This window comes from Bombyx mandarina, chromosome 11 (assembly GCF_030267445.1).
Source record: "Bombyx mandarina strain Sakado chromosome 11, ASM3026744v2".
In the NCBI taxonomy this organism is placed as follows: domain Eukaryota; kingdom Metazoa; phylum Arthropoda; class Insecta; order Lepidoptera; family Bombycidae; genus Bombyx; species Bombyx mandarina.
Window position 1 is genome coordinate 17,814,437 of NC_143218.1, and position 17,264 is coordinate 17,831,700.

At 35.9% G+C, this 17,264-nt stretch overlaps 1 protein-coding gene and 1 pseudogene across 2 annotated transcripts in view; one reads left to right on the plus strand and one right to left on the minus strand.

Annotated features, from left to right (window-relative positions):
- Positions 1–17,264, plus strand: part of l(1)G0007 (ATP-dependent RNA helicase l(1)G0007) — a 117,079-nt gene that overhangs the window by 54,542 nt on the left and 45,273 nt on the right. The gene's annotated exons all lie outside the window — the stretch shown is intronic.
- LOC149502092 (uncharacterized) lies at positions 6,570–7,679 on the minus strand (annotated as a pseudogene).

Below are 17,264 nucleotides of genomic sequence, written 5' to 3' on the forward strand. Positions count from 1 at the left end.
GCAACGCAATAACTGCAACACGGTCTTCTTTAAGCGTCCACTCCATATTTAAAAATGAGTAAAATTCTAAAAGTATACATTTTTATTTTCATGAACAATTCGAAATTCGAATTCAATAAACTTTTTTGTGGCCAGCATTCTAAAAGAAAAGTTTTTACTGTGTGACAATACTTATGACCTGACTAGTTATAGATGTTAAGGTCGTTTCCTGATATTGCTTATGTTATAGCGTAGTAGAGTCGAATGTCGTGCGATCTGACGGCGTGCCTGAAGTGGTTACGGATATACGATTCGAATCAGAATAATGACACACCTTATCGATTATTTCGAATTTAAATTATTGTAATTTAAAGTTAGTGCATTTAGTGAATATCCGTTAATATGTAATTTAGACTGGTTCTTTAATTATCCTGGCGCCCTTCTCTTGTGTCCATGTTAATATGCTAGAACCTTCGATGAAATACAACTACAACAAGGCTTTAGTTCAATGTCATAAGAACGTAAACGCATAAACTAAAACCATAGTTGTTATTTGATTTTGAACCAATTCCGACTTCGCAAATTTACATACATTATTTATAATATTGATTCATAAACTGTAGTTACGAAGCATTTATATTGAATTTCAAGCGTTTTTCTTCAATTAAAAAGCACTTTCAATATATGGATGGTCCATGTGCGACGGTGACTACTTACCACCAGCCGCGAATAGATTCTATTTTCGAATAAATTTTATTCTGATTTTAAATGATCAGAAGGATAGCGAATTATGAGATTCTTATTACAAAACTTAATTACCTCTGGTGTAACATTTGAGAGCCACAGGTCACATACCAACATAATAGGTTGGGGAAAAAGTTTCTTCGCATTTTTTAAGAAAATTCACCTTATTGTTTAATATAGTTTATTTACATTTAACTAAAGTATGTAGGTACCATTTTATTCAATGACTTTTTGCCATCTTGTAGGGACATGATCCCATTGCTATAGAAATTTTCAAATGTATCGAATTTCTTCATTATATTCACTACTCATCTTGACAGTACGAAAAATAATTAAAAATCACACATTTTCATTGAATTTGGAATTATCTTCTTTAAAAATTTAAACTTTTAATGATACCAAAACCAGCCAGATACAAATAGAGTAGCCAAAGAGATTTTATTACAAGTTCATACTGTAAGCTCATATTCCAGAGCCAGTAAATAAATACACAGGTTGCAATAGTTCACTTAATACTTCTTTATTTGTAACTCCACTTGTACAATCTTAGATATCTGCTCACTACTCAATACACTGATTTCTGTCGTTTTTTCAGACTACCGCCTTTTTTATTATGTCACGTCCCCACTACTGCCATTGCTCCCACAAACAGTGTTGCTATTTAACAATCCGATAATTGCCTTAAGTTTAACATGATACATTTTATTATTTTTGTTTTAATTATTTTACAATAAACCTTACATTCGACCATCCTGACAACATGTATGTCCCCATACATGACCCAGGTGGTAACCTTACATTAGGCCAATATTTACTCAATTAGTCATCAGGTGTCCCTTCAAAGAAGTGTGCCTTTGTTGGTGCCAAATAAAATTTAACAGTAAATTACAGACATATGTAAATTCCTTCAAAACAGACTTTTCATTTGTTAAACTGCCTCAGCCAGTCAATTCTCAGTTGTGAAACTGCCTCAGCCAGTCAATTCTCAGTTGTGAAACTGCCTCAGCCAGTCAATTCTCAGTTGTGAAACTGCCTCAGCCAGTCAATTCTCAGTTGTGAAACTGCCTCAGCCAGTCAATTCTCAGTTTTGAAACTTCCTCGAGCCAGTCAATTCTCAGTTGTGAAACTTCCTCGAGCCAGTCAATTCTCAGTTGTGAAACTTCCTCGAGCCAGTCAATTCTTAGTTGTGAAACTGCCTCAGCCAGTCAATTCTCAGTTTTGAAACTTCCTCGAGCCAGTCAATTCTCAGTTGTGAAACTTCCTCGAGCCAGTCAATTCTCAGTTGTGAAACTTCCTCGAACCAGTTCTCAATTGTGAAACTTCCTCGAACCAGTTCTCAATTGTGAAACTTCCTCGTACCAGTCGATTCTCAGTTGTGAAACTTCCTCGAACCAGTCGATTCTCAGTTGTGAAACTTCCTCAAACCAGTCGATTCTCAGTTGTGAAACTTCCTCAAACCAGTCGATTCTCAGTTGTGAAACTTCCTCGAACCAGTCGATTCTCAGTTGTGAAACTTCCTCGAACCAGTCGATTCTCAGTTGTGAAACTTCCTCGAACCAGTCGATTCTCAGTTGTGAAACTTCCTCGAACCAGTCGATTCTCCGTTGTGAAACTCCTTCCGACCAGTCAATTCGCAATTGTGAAACTCCTTCACACCAGTCAATTCTCAATTGTGAAACTCCTTCGAACCAGTTAATTCTCAATTGTGAAATTCCTTCGAACTAGTCAATTCTCAATGACTTTAAACACACTAGACCAATCAATTGCAAGGACTTCGTGAAATAAAATATAACAAACTGAACCAATCAATTCTCAGCTGTAGTATTTCTTGTTTTGCTTTGAACCAATCAATTCTCAAGAACTTTATGAAATAGTACCAACTGAACCAATCAATTCTCAGCTGTAGCATTTCTTGTTTTGCCTTGAACCATTCAATTCTCAAGAACTTTATGAAATAGTACCAACTGAACCAATCAATTCTCTATGAAATAGTACCAACTAAACCAATCAATTCTCAGCTGTAGCATATCTTGTTTTGCCTTGAACCATTCAATTCTCAAGAACTTTATGAAATAGTACCAACTGAACCAATCAATTCTCAGCTGTAGCATTACTTGTTTTGCCTTGAACCAATCAATTCTTAAGGACTTCATGAAATATAAGTAACTGAACCAATCAATTCTCAGCTATAGTATTTCTTGTTTGCCTTGTAGGTACCAATTAATTCTCAAGGACTTTATGAAATACACAAACTGAACCAATCAATTCTCAGCTGTAGTATTTCCTATTTTGCCTTGAATCAATCTATTCTCAAGGACTTTCTGGTCAAGGTGCGAACCAATCCATTCTCGCTCCTGACCTGTAAATAAAATAATACTGCAGCATAATTTCTTCATCAAATTAATTGTATACATAATAACAATTTAAGCATAATAATAATATGTTTATGTACATATATTAACTGAGAAATACTGATATCTTAGTAATATATTCTAGACTATAATCGATCATTACTAATACTATTATTCAGTGTCGGTTGCATCGTGATCAGTATCAAGTTCATTAATAAGAAGATCAAGTGACGCGATATGTATCCATTGCTGCATACGATCGTATGCAAAAGTAGTTTTGCGCTTATTTTTCATCCCTTCAAATCCAGGGATCGTTTATCCTATAATGATCATCACCTAGCACTTAAGGTTCTTGAAAGGGCCTTCGTAGTAGGGCACAAGCTTTGTGTCTTTTAAAAGAAGATTTTAATACTTTCAAGAGTTCTCCCTTGTTGTAATTTCGAGCCGGTTTCCTATTCCTATCGTAATAATGTTTTGTTTTCTATCCTTTCCTTAACTTGTTTCCGTATAGAAATAAGATCAGTCAGTCTCTCTAGGCACTCTTCATTTAAGGCCGGATTAATTTCACTATTCATTTTCATACCGAACATGACTTCCATTGTTGTCCTATCAGTAGTCTTCTGTACAGTATTACTTAAACCCCATTTATTATTCCTAACTTCTTATTCCAATCCTTCTCATCGCTTTTAAATTTTGTGCAGTTAATGAGTCTAAAATCATGCAGTTATACCATTTGTGATCGTGGACTGGAATTTAAAATTTGTTAGATACCTTTATTAAGACAAAATTTCTTGAATAGTTGAGATGTGAAAAAAAACTTTCCTTATCACTAACGTGCCTATCTGGGTCACTGAAAGTATAAAATATCTCTTCAAGCATATAATGACGTTCTGCGCCTTCGTGCACAGATTTAATAAATACAAACTTTGTAAAGGAACCTGCTATAACCAAAATGTTCGTATAGCCCCGTTTTGACCTTATGAAGAACCCAACATGATCAAGGTGAAGCGTGTGAAAAGGAATGTCGAACTTCAAAATAGGATGTAACAATCCTTGCCGTGCATGCGATGTATGCCTCGCGTAAGCGTACTCAATACACGCGCTTACGCAAAAAGAGTCATTTTCACAAACCAATAATTCCGCCTAATTCTTCTACTTCGTCATGGTTCAACTTACAATTTTGCCATTGAGTACCTTTTAGTACCACCCATCGAACATCTTGTTAAACTTTGTTTAAATACCTAAAAAGCTTATTATTGCGAATGATAAAGAACAATTACGCCACGCTAACTGGTCCCGTGATAAGTTCGCAAAGAACTTGTGTTATAGGTACCAGATATCGGAAACAAATGCAAGATTCCTCTTATACACATACACACATTTAATATACATCCATAACCCTGGAAAATACATTAATATTTATCATACAAATATCCTCCCTTGGCGGGACTCGAACCCGCGACCCCCAGTGCAGTGACCATGTCACTTACCACTACACCAGACGGACGTTATATAAAGTATAATATATAAAGTATGTCTCTATTCTACCTAAGTCCGCGTCACCTAACTGAAGAGTTAATAACCAGTCTTTATCATTAATGGTTAAACAGTCGGTGTGTGTGTGTGTGTGTGTGTGTGTGTGTGCAATAGTTAATTTTCTTCCGGGACAGGATTACGCGACATCGCATTGACGTGTGCCGTTCTGGTCCCTGCCCTATACTTAACTCACAGCTAAAATCTTGAATCAAGAGCCACCATCTAGCGATCCGAGGAATTAGATCTCTTTTTGAAAGGTAGAACGTAATGCACTACAATCAGTCGCGATCTTGAATGCCTTCCTTAGTAAATAAGCCCTAAACTTCTTGAGTGAACACATAACAGCTAATGTCTCTAGTTCATATGAATGGATAACCCTTTCTTCTGGAGAAGTTTGAAGACTGTAGAATGCTACTGGTTGGAATTTCCTGGAATACGCTGTAATAGAATTCCTCCAACTCCTAATTTGCTAGCATCTGAATGAAGCTTATATGTTCTGCGTTTGGATTAAGACCGGCCTATCAACGAGACTTTCTCAGTTCTAGAAACGCATGTTCCTGTGCCTGCGAACATTCCCAGACATTAAGTTTGTTCAGGGGGTGTGCGACTAACGCAAAACTTCAGACCGTGTAAGTTTCCAGGACGCGGAAAGTCAATGACGTACTGTATTTTAGTCGAACGCCTTCCGCACTAACCTCACAACCCAAATATTCGATGTTGTTCTACAAGAAACTACACTTTGCAAGGCTTAATGTCAACTTCTAACCTGTCTAGACATTGTTTTGTGGATTCTCCTTTTTCTTACGTAGGTACTAAAATTATTGGACTCACAAATTCTGATGTAGATTCCCTAAGTATGCCAGCCTCCAACACCTCATTTACCCTTCCGCGTGCTTTATCCTTCTCAGAATTTATCTCGGTCAGTGACTGCTGTACCAAGTAATAACTGGTTCTTATCAATTAAGTTATCACTCATTACCTTATGGGCCTGATTCGAAACTATCGGTGAGAATTATTTAGTTAATCTATTTATAACCTTAATCGCTTCGGTTCGAAAAATTATATTATTTTCGTGTAATAGAGTGTAATAGGCAGCGTATTGATACTGGTGTGACAGTCTCATATAACTGCCCATTTTTTAACTAGGTAAATGCCTCCACTAATAATGGCTTCGTTGTTTAATTTTGCCACTTATCTATTAGTTATTAGCACATAACCCATATGCTGTACTAATACACAATATAACGCTGACACTTCCGAACAGCTAGCTGAAGGTGACTTAGTATTTTTAATATTTTCCTCGAACAAACAGCAATTCAGAATCTACATTTAAAAACCTCAAAGTAGTTGAATCTTTATAAAAACTAGCTGACCCGGCATGCTTTGTAGTGCCTCAATCGATAAATAAAAGACCTAAACTTTTGTCTATACTTCTATACTAATATTATAAAGAGGAAAGATTTGTTTGTTTGTTTGTTTGTTTCGAATAGGCTCCGAAACTACTGGACCGATTTGAAAATTCTTTTTCCATTAGAAGCCGACATTGTCCCTGATGAACATATGCTACTTTTTTTTATTTTATTTTTTTATTTTTTTTTTTGGTTTCATGTGTTTTAATGTTTCCGAAGCGAAGCGAGGGCGGGTCGCTAGTATAAAATAAACTTAAAACAACCACCGTCCGTCCGACGGGGGACATATCAAAGGAAAAACAAAATTGTTATTTTTATTTAATTCCGACCATTTCTATATTTATCTACCTTTTAAACCTTCCCTGGACTTCCACAAATAATTCAAGACCAAAATTAGCCAAATCGGTCCAGCCGTTCTCGAGTTTTAGTGAGACTAACGAACAGCAATTCATTTTTATATATAGAGATTATATGAGGTTGTTTAGTAAAATATTTACCAATTAACAAAGACTCATCTAACATTCATGATGATCATAAATTAATCTACAAATCACTAGCACGAACGCCATCAATCTCGAGATGTTGTTGATGAAGTTTGCTCCCGGGTAACTTTGTTAGCTTATTACCAAAGCCTTTCATGATGGTTTGTATATTGTCATGAATTTGCCTAATCTGTGCGCTATAGATATTATAATGAGGGTCATTTCAAAATCCACGAGCGACTCAAAGACCATACCGTTAATATAAACTTTCTTTTCTTTTTAGAACTTGATTCGCTGTCAGAGGCATTTTTATTTTTTCAATTGCGATCGTTGTTGATCATTATCCGTGTCCCTATAACTCATTAGAAACTGTAAAAGCCTTTCTGGAAGAGAGCAGCGCAAAGCTAAGGCACTAGACTTCATAGTCCTGTCACTAATTCAGTGAATTATGCAATCGACAGCGCGCTTACCAGAAATACCACATGGGTTTAACAGAGACAGTTTTTCATAATAGTATTTCTCTATAGGTTCATTAAGCTTGCTTCTTCATCTCAACATGTCTACGAAGCACTGGCCATAATTTGTTCGTAAGGTTTATAGTAAGTGTAGAAAAGTGTATAGTGGTGGTATCGTCCCAACCATAAACCGACGCGCCTTCATTAATTTCACACATTTCCTGTGATATTTTATTAATCATCGATGTGTTCTGCGCTAACGATTGAGATTCGGGACAGTGCTTAATAGACTATTGTTTTGACAACAAACATCATTGGTAGAAAAGGAAGGACTACGTGACCTGATGTGTTGCACGGCGTTCATGGTTGACGTTTGCATACCGCCCGTAGTCACTTCGGCGCGTCTCTGTAGCTGCACGAAGAGAGGTCGCACGTGGCCTCTCGGTTGAAGAGCGCCGTGTAATTCTCTTTCATCGCTGTAAAATGTCCCGCTCTTGCTGCAGCTCTTGTTCTAGTCGCTGGATACGTTCTTGGTACAGTTCCAGCTCCCGGGCCCGGCTGCACGTGCGAGAGCTGCTGCCACGATTACGAGATCGGCTGGGACCCGCTTCACCTCTGCTTCCTTTACGGCTGCGCGAGGGTGTCATCAAACGATTGTCGATTCATGTTCTGGAACTTGCAGACGTTGCAAAATGTTATTTTAAATTGAACGTGAATAATATGAACAACGTTCAACCTATACTAATATGATAGAGAGAGGACAATTGTTTGTCTATAAATTCTCAGTCATCGGACCCATATCAACATTATTTCACCTACCCCAAATGAAAATATCAATGAAAAGCATGGGCAGCATTTTATCGACGGACTATGCGAGCGGGGCACCGAGCAAAAATTAGTAGAATGAGAACTACCTATATAAAGTTCGTAACTAGTTATGCTTTATACATTGAATTCGTGGTTGAAACACAAATTCAAATGAACACACCTAAAATAAAAGGTGATATTAAAGAATATGTACATACGTGTACACAACATATTATATACGCATCATAAAACTCAATGCGATATGGTCGTTGTTATTAATAACATAAATTACAATGTTATTTTGGTTGTATTCTAGCTCAACAAACATTTGAACGTTGAGTTATAATGAAACACGTGACATAACCATAACATCAGATAGTTTTTAGTTCTCAGTTATTAAAATAGTAAAGAAGATGCCACAATCATGGCGTATCACTTTATTCCGGGCTAAACTTTGAAGCTACCTCCGTAGTCAGCGCGGTTCTAATTCATTTTCTATACTTTTTTTTTTTTTTTTTGCGAAATATAAAGTGACGGCCAATTAACAAGAAACTCAAGAATGTACTTACGTGAGGCGATCCCTCTTCTGAGATGTAAGCTCATATTCCAGAGCCAGTAAATAAATACACAGGTTGCAATAGTTCACTTAATACTTCTTTATTTGTAACTCCACTTGTACAATCTTAGATATCTGCTCACTACTCAATACACTGATTTCTGTCGTTTTTTCAGACTACCGCCTTTTTTATTATGTCACGTCCCCACTACTGCCATTGCTCCCACAAACAGTGTTGCTATTTAACAATCCGATAATTGCCTTAAGTTTAACATGATACATTTTATTATTTTTGTTTTAATTATTTTACAATAAACCTTACAATACATACTATAATGCTAAAAGACTTTTTGCCCAACCTATTATGTTGTCTCGTACGGGGCATGTGTGCATCAACTCTAATCAAATTATTTAATGCTTATTGGAAAAGTACTAAACAGTAGGCTCGTCGCGCGTATCACACATAAACAAATAAACGCCCTATTTCGTTAATGATTCACCAAAAATCCGAGTTAAGTCAATATTGGGAACAGCTGTCTAATTAATGTAAGAGTTCGATTATATTTGTAATGTTTGTCAACAAATATAACTGGCATATTCCTCAATTTAGATGCATTTTTGTAAAGCACAAACAGGTTTGTTTGCTCTTTGTCTGGGTGTTTAATATCTCTGTATAAATATGTATAATCGTATTCAAATATGTCTCAGGTTCCCATAGGTATTCCCAGTTTGAAGCCAGATAACCATATGTTACTTCTTCGTGGCTATACCGTCGCGGTTTTAAGAAAAATATATGGTAATATTTATCTATCTGTGGTAAATGCTTTTAGTAATTGGTAGATTAGTCTTAAAGTCTTCCTAGCTTTTGGTTCATGCTTTGCTGTACTCATTGCCAAATTTGTATAATTCATATTAATTATATTGAAACGATTCCACAGCCACAGGTTGTCTTTAAAGTAAGTACTATGCGAGAAATATTTCTAGCTAACAATAGCTCGTCACGTCTCTTATCAGGTCTACGAAGCGCGTACACAGGACACGAGATGACATGATTTTTTTTTTGAATTTTTTATTGCTTAAATGGTTGGACGAGCTCGTAGCCCACCTGGTTTTAAGTAGCTACTGGAGCCCATAGACATCTACAACGTAAATGTGCCAACCACCTTGAGATATAAGTTCTAAGTTCTCAGTATAGTTACAACGGCTGCCCCACTCTTCAAACCGAAACGCATTACTGCTTCACGGCAGAAATAGGCAGGGCGGTTGTACCTACCCGCGCAGACTCACAAGAGGTCCTACCACCAGTAATCACGCAAATTATAATTTTGTGGGTTTGATTTTATTACACGATGCTATTCCTTCACCGTGAAAGTCAATCGTGAACATTTGTTAAGTACGTATTTCATTAGAAAAATTGGTACCCGCCTGCAGGATTCGGACATCGTTGCATCGCTAGATACGAATGCACCGGACGTCTTATCCTTTAGACCACGACGACTTTTCGGTAGGCAGCGGCTTGACTCTGCCCCTGGCATTGCTGAAGTCCATGGGCGACGGTAACCACTCACCATCAGGTGGGCCGTATGCTCGTCTGCCTACAAGGGCAATAAAAAAAAACTTCAAAATATACCCAAAGATTCATTTCTAAATGTAGATTAGGAAATAGAAAGCTAGATAAATTTATTGATTTAATTTATTGAAGACTCCAATATATTAAAAATGTAATCCTCGCATTCTGATTGGGTCTGTCAATACTTGTGACTTTTTAATACGCTTTTTTATAATTATCAACTTAATTTGATTTTCACCCGGAACCAATATCGTGAGAACGTTTCGTATTACGCTTTTAATGAAGATTAAAATATATAAAAAATACATGTTCGACATTCAACGCCATTTGCTTCTTCCTGTAATACGTGCAGATAAAATAATTCTAAATACCGAATAACTATATACGGACTTCGACTACTTATCGAACTTGAACCCTGTGGTAGATATGGTTACCACTAAACCAACGTGGTGTTCAGTCACAAGACAATTTAATCTTCCAGTTTATGATTCAAATTGAACGTTATCGCGAATAAAAAACATTGACTTTTCTATTATAAGCATTAATTTATTTCATATGAAAGAGCGTAGGCTGCAGTTATTATTTCCATTATTGTATATATTACTAGCTGACCCGGCAAACGTTGTTTTGCCATATACAGTCAAACCTGGATAAGTGAGAAAACTATAAGTGAGAGTAATAGCCAGGACCCGTCATTTTAGGCTCCTAAAACCTCTATTAGCGAGAAACAGAAACTTTTGTAAGAGACAGCCGTTTTTCCCTCATGGACCTCCGTAAGTGAGACTGCTACTTATCTATATCTCTATAAGCGACAGTCGAGCTGTATTTATTTATAGTATTTAGGAGAATCAAATGACAAAACAAATTACAAATGTAAGATCTGCTATTTTATGACTCTTGTATTGTTTTTTCCTCAATATTGAACCTGTTCTATTTCGTGGAACTAAATAAAGTAGTTATTTTATCGCATTCTTTTCGAATGGACACGTGTGCCTGTGTACTTTCCTGTTTGTCGGACTTACTCAGCTTATCGTAAATCAATTGTGAAGGAATGTTCTGTTCTGCATCATGTCAAAACGGAAAATTAAAGTACTGTCATTAAGTGATTTACTTAAAATACTTACTGATTTGAACTAAAATAGTGAATGCGTTTGAATCCGGAAAATCGCGAAACGAAATTCAGAGGGAGCATTAGCTAGAAACTCGGGTTAGTGAGAAACCTCTAGCGAGACTGAGATTGTGCTTCCTTGAACTCTCGCTTATCCAGGTTTGACTGTATAAGATTTCTAGGAATTTCTAGTGTAGAAAAAAATATATAACTTTGTAAGTGTGTAAGGATGTGGTAAATAATTGAAAGGGGCATGTAGCGCTGTGAACGATAAGGAAATATAAAAATAACAAAATCTCATTCAACCACATAATGCCTCATTATAACAAAAAAAAAATTCTAATAAATAAAAAAAATATGTTAGGGGTGGACAACCCTTATCACTTAGAGGTATGAAAATATGAAAAATAGATAGTAGCCGATTCTCAGACCTAGTGAACATGCATATAAAATTTGATAAAAATGGGTCAACCGTTTCAGAGGAGTATGGTAACTAGCATTGTGACACGAGAATTTTATATATAAGACTAGCTGACCCGGCAGACTTCGTAGTGCCTCAATCGATAAATAAAAGACCTAAACTTTTGTATAAAATAAACTTAAAACAAACAAAAGGAATCCGTCCGACGGAAGACACATCAAAGGAAAAACAAAATTGTTATTTTTATTTAATTCCGGGCATTTACACATTTATCTACCTTTTAAACCTTCTCTGGACTTTCACAAATAATTCAAGACCAAAATTAGCCAAACCGGTTCAGCCGTTTTCGAGTTTTAGCGAGACTAACGAACAGCAATTCATTTTTATATATACTAGTGGTCCCGCAGTAGTCGAAATTCGACTATAAATAATTGAAATTATAATTTTGTACACTATTATGATTCTATTTTCAAAGACCATTATACTTCTATAATCACAATTTTCGCCAAGACTACACTGTAGAAAAATATTAATAAAGAAAAACAATATTTAATCTATTCTCAATTTGACCACAGACGTCAAGAACAAAAGTTTGACAATAAATAGTATGCATGCGTGTGTGCGTCAAATACATGGTAGTATGTGTAATGTTTTATTTATTGATTTAATGTATCTTTTATGTACTATTTAAAAAAAATATTAGCATCTTCTCTATATTCTCTATAAGTGGGGAAAATTTCAAACTCCTCCGTCCGCGCAATTTTCGTAAACAGGGATAAAAAGTTTTTCCTTCACGTATTAATATATACATAGATAGATTATTGTTCGAAAAATTAAATTCATGACGATGCTTTTAAAATATGCTTTATTAGGAGTTATAATATAGAGGCAAGATTGATCACGTGCAGCAATCGAAGCGGCGAATGTGACCTGGTTTTCAAAGATGTCGATACCTTTTAAAGGCCTCAACAGTTTATTTCATATTGTATTTGGCTTTGTATGCTAACGTTACTTGAAAAACAATGGTCACCCAATTAAAACTTACTAGAGGTCCCGCTGTAGTCGAAATTCGACTATAATTAATTGGAATTGTAAGTTTGTACACTATTATGATTGTATTTTATACTTCTATAATCACGAATTTCGCTAAGGATACACTATAAAAATATATTAATAAAGACAAACAATATTTAATATATTCTCAAATTGACCACAGACGTCAACAACAAAAGTTTGACAATAAATAGTATGCATGCGTGTGTGCGTCAAATACATGGTATGCAGTGTGTGTAATGTTTTCTTTATTGATTTAATGTATCTTTTATGCATTATTTAAAAAAAATATTATCATTGTGCACTTCTTCTCTATATTCTGTATAAGTGTGGAAAATTTCATACTCCTCCGTCCACGCAATTTTCGTAAAAAGGGATACAAAGTTTTTGCTTCACGTATTAATATATAGATATTACGGTTCGGTTCAATTTAGTCCGTGACCACGAATACTTTAAATGTCAGAAAAATCGAAAAAAATGTAATGACAATAAACAAGTCGATATTTAAAACGAAAATCGATGAAAATGCTATAATGCTGATCCAGTCATCGCTGAAATAAGGTGGCCTACTATTGAAATTGGTTCGTAGATCTTAGAAGAATGGGCGACTTATTATTATTCCTAATGCAATTATTGTGACTTCGACATATTTGGTTCGGATTTTTTTTAATATTTTACATATTACTTCGGCACACAAAGTGATATTTACTTATTTCACAATTTTTATTTTAAAGAAAAGTACTTTTGGTGGTAGGACCTCTTGTGAGTCCGCACGGGTAGGTACCACCAACCCGCCTATTTTTGCCGTGAAGTAGTAATGCGTTTCGGTTTGAAGGGTGGAGCAGTCGCTGTAACTATACTGAGACTTTAGAATTTATATCTGACGGTGGGTGGCACATTTATGTTGTAGATGCCTATGGGCTCCAGTAACCGCTTAACACCAGGTGGCCTATGAGCTCGTCCACACATCTAAGCAATAAAAATAAAAAAAACTTCACCTTTACGAATTATTTTAAATTTTTGCAGCTCGATAAATAATTATAAATAGGTACTCTTATTGAAAGGGTCCTTACCGAGATTTTTATGCTTAGTAAGTTTCCGGTATGCAGTGCTCTTCTAAGTGTCACCACTGAAACTTCAGTCTACCCATTCTAGCGACATCGAAGGGTTATACTTTGTTCACCGAACGTGGTCTACCCGTGAAAATGGTGCTTGCAACAGCACCGAAACATCGAGAACTCACTAAAGTTATAAAACGTGGTAAAACTCGTTCGATGATAGCATTTGTAACTTCTCGTACATTGTATTATAGATTAATGCTCAAATAAGAACAGTTTAAAGATGCAGCTAGCACGCGGAAGCGGGTCGGAAGTGAGTCTGGTGACACGTTGTTTGTTCTCGACTGTGACAGGGAAGCGCATCTTCAAGGTTGATTACAAGTTTTTATTTATTATGATGTTATTTTTATCAGATTGCGACAAACGATTACGTGGAGATCTTGTGTTGTCTGATAATTACTAAACTATTTTTGATGATTTATCGGGCCTTATGGCTAATTTTTTTTTTTATTGCTTAGTTTGGTAGACTATCTCACAGCCCACCTGGTGTTAAGTGGTTACTGGAGCTCATAGACATCTACAACGTAAATGCGCCACCCACCTTGAGATATAAGTTCTAAGGTCTCATGTTTTAGTTACAACGGCTGCCCCACCCTTCAAACCGAAACGCATTACTGCTTCACGGCAATTTCAATTACTAGTTATCCACCCGCAGATTCGCCTATGTGCTGGTCGTTATATCGCGTCGGCGGAAACCCGCGCTCCGCAGTGGAACGATGATAACCTATATTCTTTCCGTGAATTTCGTCAAAATCAATTCAGTATAGTTGGTATGTAGGTATGCGTAACCGACTTCAAAAAACAGTTTCTCAATGCGACTTTTTTATATTTGTATTTATTGCTATCGTATTAAAAATCTTTGGTACTTATATTTCAAATTCTATATTCTAAATGATAAGTTGAAAATTATACTAGGTTCATTAATTACCATCAAATGTTCAAACATAACTAAGCCTATAGTCGAATATCTTTGGATAACCGAGCGAAGGCCGTTACATGCCACAATTAATCACCGCGTATCTTAATCGACAGGATTATGTATTATACTCGTAGTCTATAAGTTATCTAATTTTTACGGACAAGGAAATATTTTAATGCAAGGTCAGAAAATTAAAGATAACACATTCCTATGTCAAACAAAATAAATCTAGTGCTGTATATGACGGCGCCAGAGACGGTTGTGCGTTCTGTCATCGTGAAAGTCTTTAAATAATATTTGTTTCACTTTGATTTACTCCCTTAAAAAATAACTAGATGATGACCGCTTTTTTTTTTATTACGCCATCTTGTTGTGTCTTTAAAGCGGTTAGTTGCCCTCAATTAAGAAAATAGTATTATTATTTGCCAATAGATGTCGGGAAGAGTTTATTATTGAAAACACGAATAAAACAACATTTTCTGAAAATAAATCGTAGCTAGATCGATTTATCACCCCCGAAATCCCCTGTAGGTATACTAAATTTTATGAAAATCGTTGGAGCCGTTTCCGAGATTCAGATTATATTCATATATATTAATATACAAGAATTGCTCGTTTAAGGGTATAAGATTCTCAGCACTACAAAACATGTCGATAATTTCGTTCTGAATGTGGACTCTGTCGACATGCCACCTTTTGTGCTAACATCACGCCGCTCGCCCCTACTTGTTTTTGATTCTAGACTAAACAACATGTCAACGCTTCAATAATAATTAAAACAAGACCTTAATTTTGGCGTTAGGACCTTCTTCCACAATAACAAAAAACTATTAAATAAATAAAAATCCAAATTATTTTCTTTTCATATTCATAACTGTCATCTATCAAGTTTAAGGGAGCTGGATGCCCACTGAGTTTCTCGCCGGATCTTCTCAGTGGGCCGCGTTTCCGAACCGGTGATAGATTCTGCGAAGCACGGCTCTTGCTATGGAGTTTGTGTTAGCAACGTCGTCAGGTTTGAGCCCCGTGAGCTCACCTACATGTTAGGGCGAAGCTGAATAGCCTCTCAAGGCAGCAAGCTTCGATAGGGAAAAAAAGGAGCTGGATGTATAAATCAATAAAACGATGTTTTAGCACGATAACTACATATATGTGACACTAGCTGGGTTCCAATTATATCGTAATTATACCTTAATACAATTTTAGACTACTCTAGTTTTGTATTTGGTTACAAATTCCAGATCGAAAACGGTCAAGTTGCCCAAGACAAACGCCCCTACGTGTCACTCATTAGAGTTGTAACAATTTCGGCATATTTAGATATATATAACATCACGTCTATTATTAACAGAACATGCTTTAGGATATAGTATTGAGTTGGGTAATGGTTTCGAAGTCTATTTTTGTATGTTTGGTGACTATATTAATGTAGTCTTTTTTAATGTTGCTTTTGACAAAACACGCATGGTCATCCCGACCCAAATTAGGATTCCCTGCGTTATCGGTACTTGAGACTGACATACATAATTTTATACATATATAGGCAATAACCAGACAAAGAGCAAACAATCCTGTTCATCGTACGAATGTTTGCCCGATATGGGAATCGAACCCACGACCCTCGTTGCAATAATCAGGTGCGCTATCTACTGCTCTACCAAGTCAGTTATATTTTTGTATATTAATAAATATACAAAAATATAACTGACTTGGTAGAGCATTGGGAATACCCTTTCATTTACAATATATTATAAGATAACTTTCTACCATAGAAATTATTTTTTACTAAAAGACAATTAGCAAATACTAATTTCTCATGCTCATCAGCCATAGACAAGCGGTCCCTCTGAACGACGACTGGATGTCAGTTCGTAATGTCATTGACCTTGTCAAAACCATTGCAAACTAATAATATAATTTGTAGTATTTTCTTCGGTATTTGCAAGTCATAGACATAATTAAAGCTAATTTTACGAATTAATCTCACATATATTATTATTACCGTCCAGTAATGAGCAAATGCAAAGTATCTGAAACGTCGAAAACACGAAACGCAAGATGAAACCGTAAAAGTAGTTTTATATTATCATAGTAAAGGAGGATTGGGTAAAAAAATATGTTCGTGTAACGTTAGGTACTATTTTCATTTCTTTCAAAATTACACTGACTTTGACCTCTCATGATATTTGAAAATTAAGTACGAGAGAGCGACTGGCGCCATGTTGTTTTTAGAATTAATGACGTCATTCTCTTCGTTATTATCGTTGTCTTCCATAGTGAGGGTAATGAAACTTACTTTTCCCAATAATTCCTTTTTTTGAATTTCAAGTGTACAACAATAACAGCAGAGTGGTCAACTTCGTTCGGCTGCTCAAACCGGAGTGAATGACCGTGTTTATTATTTATAGGAATATCGGGGGTAGTTTGTTCACGAATTCTCTTGAATACAGTCAAACAATTTGCCTACATTCATTGTAATTATAATAGTTAATCAATAATTTTAGTTGAATCAACAGTAGTGTTGCGCCGGTATATGCAATATAATATCTAATTTAGGTATCATTATTCTCCTGCCCTTCTCCCGGTCACCTGGGGTTAGAGCAACATGCTTTCTCCTTCCATATTCTTCTGTAATATACTATTTCTTCGCTCACTCATCCCTCTTACACATATACATATCGTCTTTCACGCAATCCATCCAATTCTTCTTAGGTCTACCTCTTCCTCTATATCCTTCCACATTCATAGTTAACACT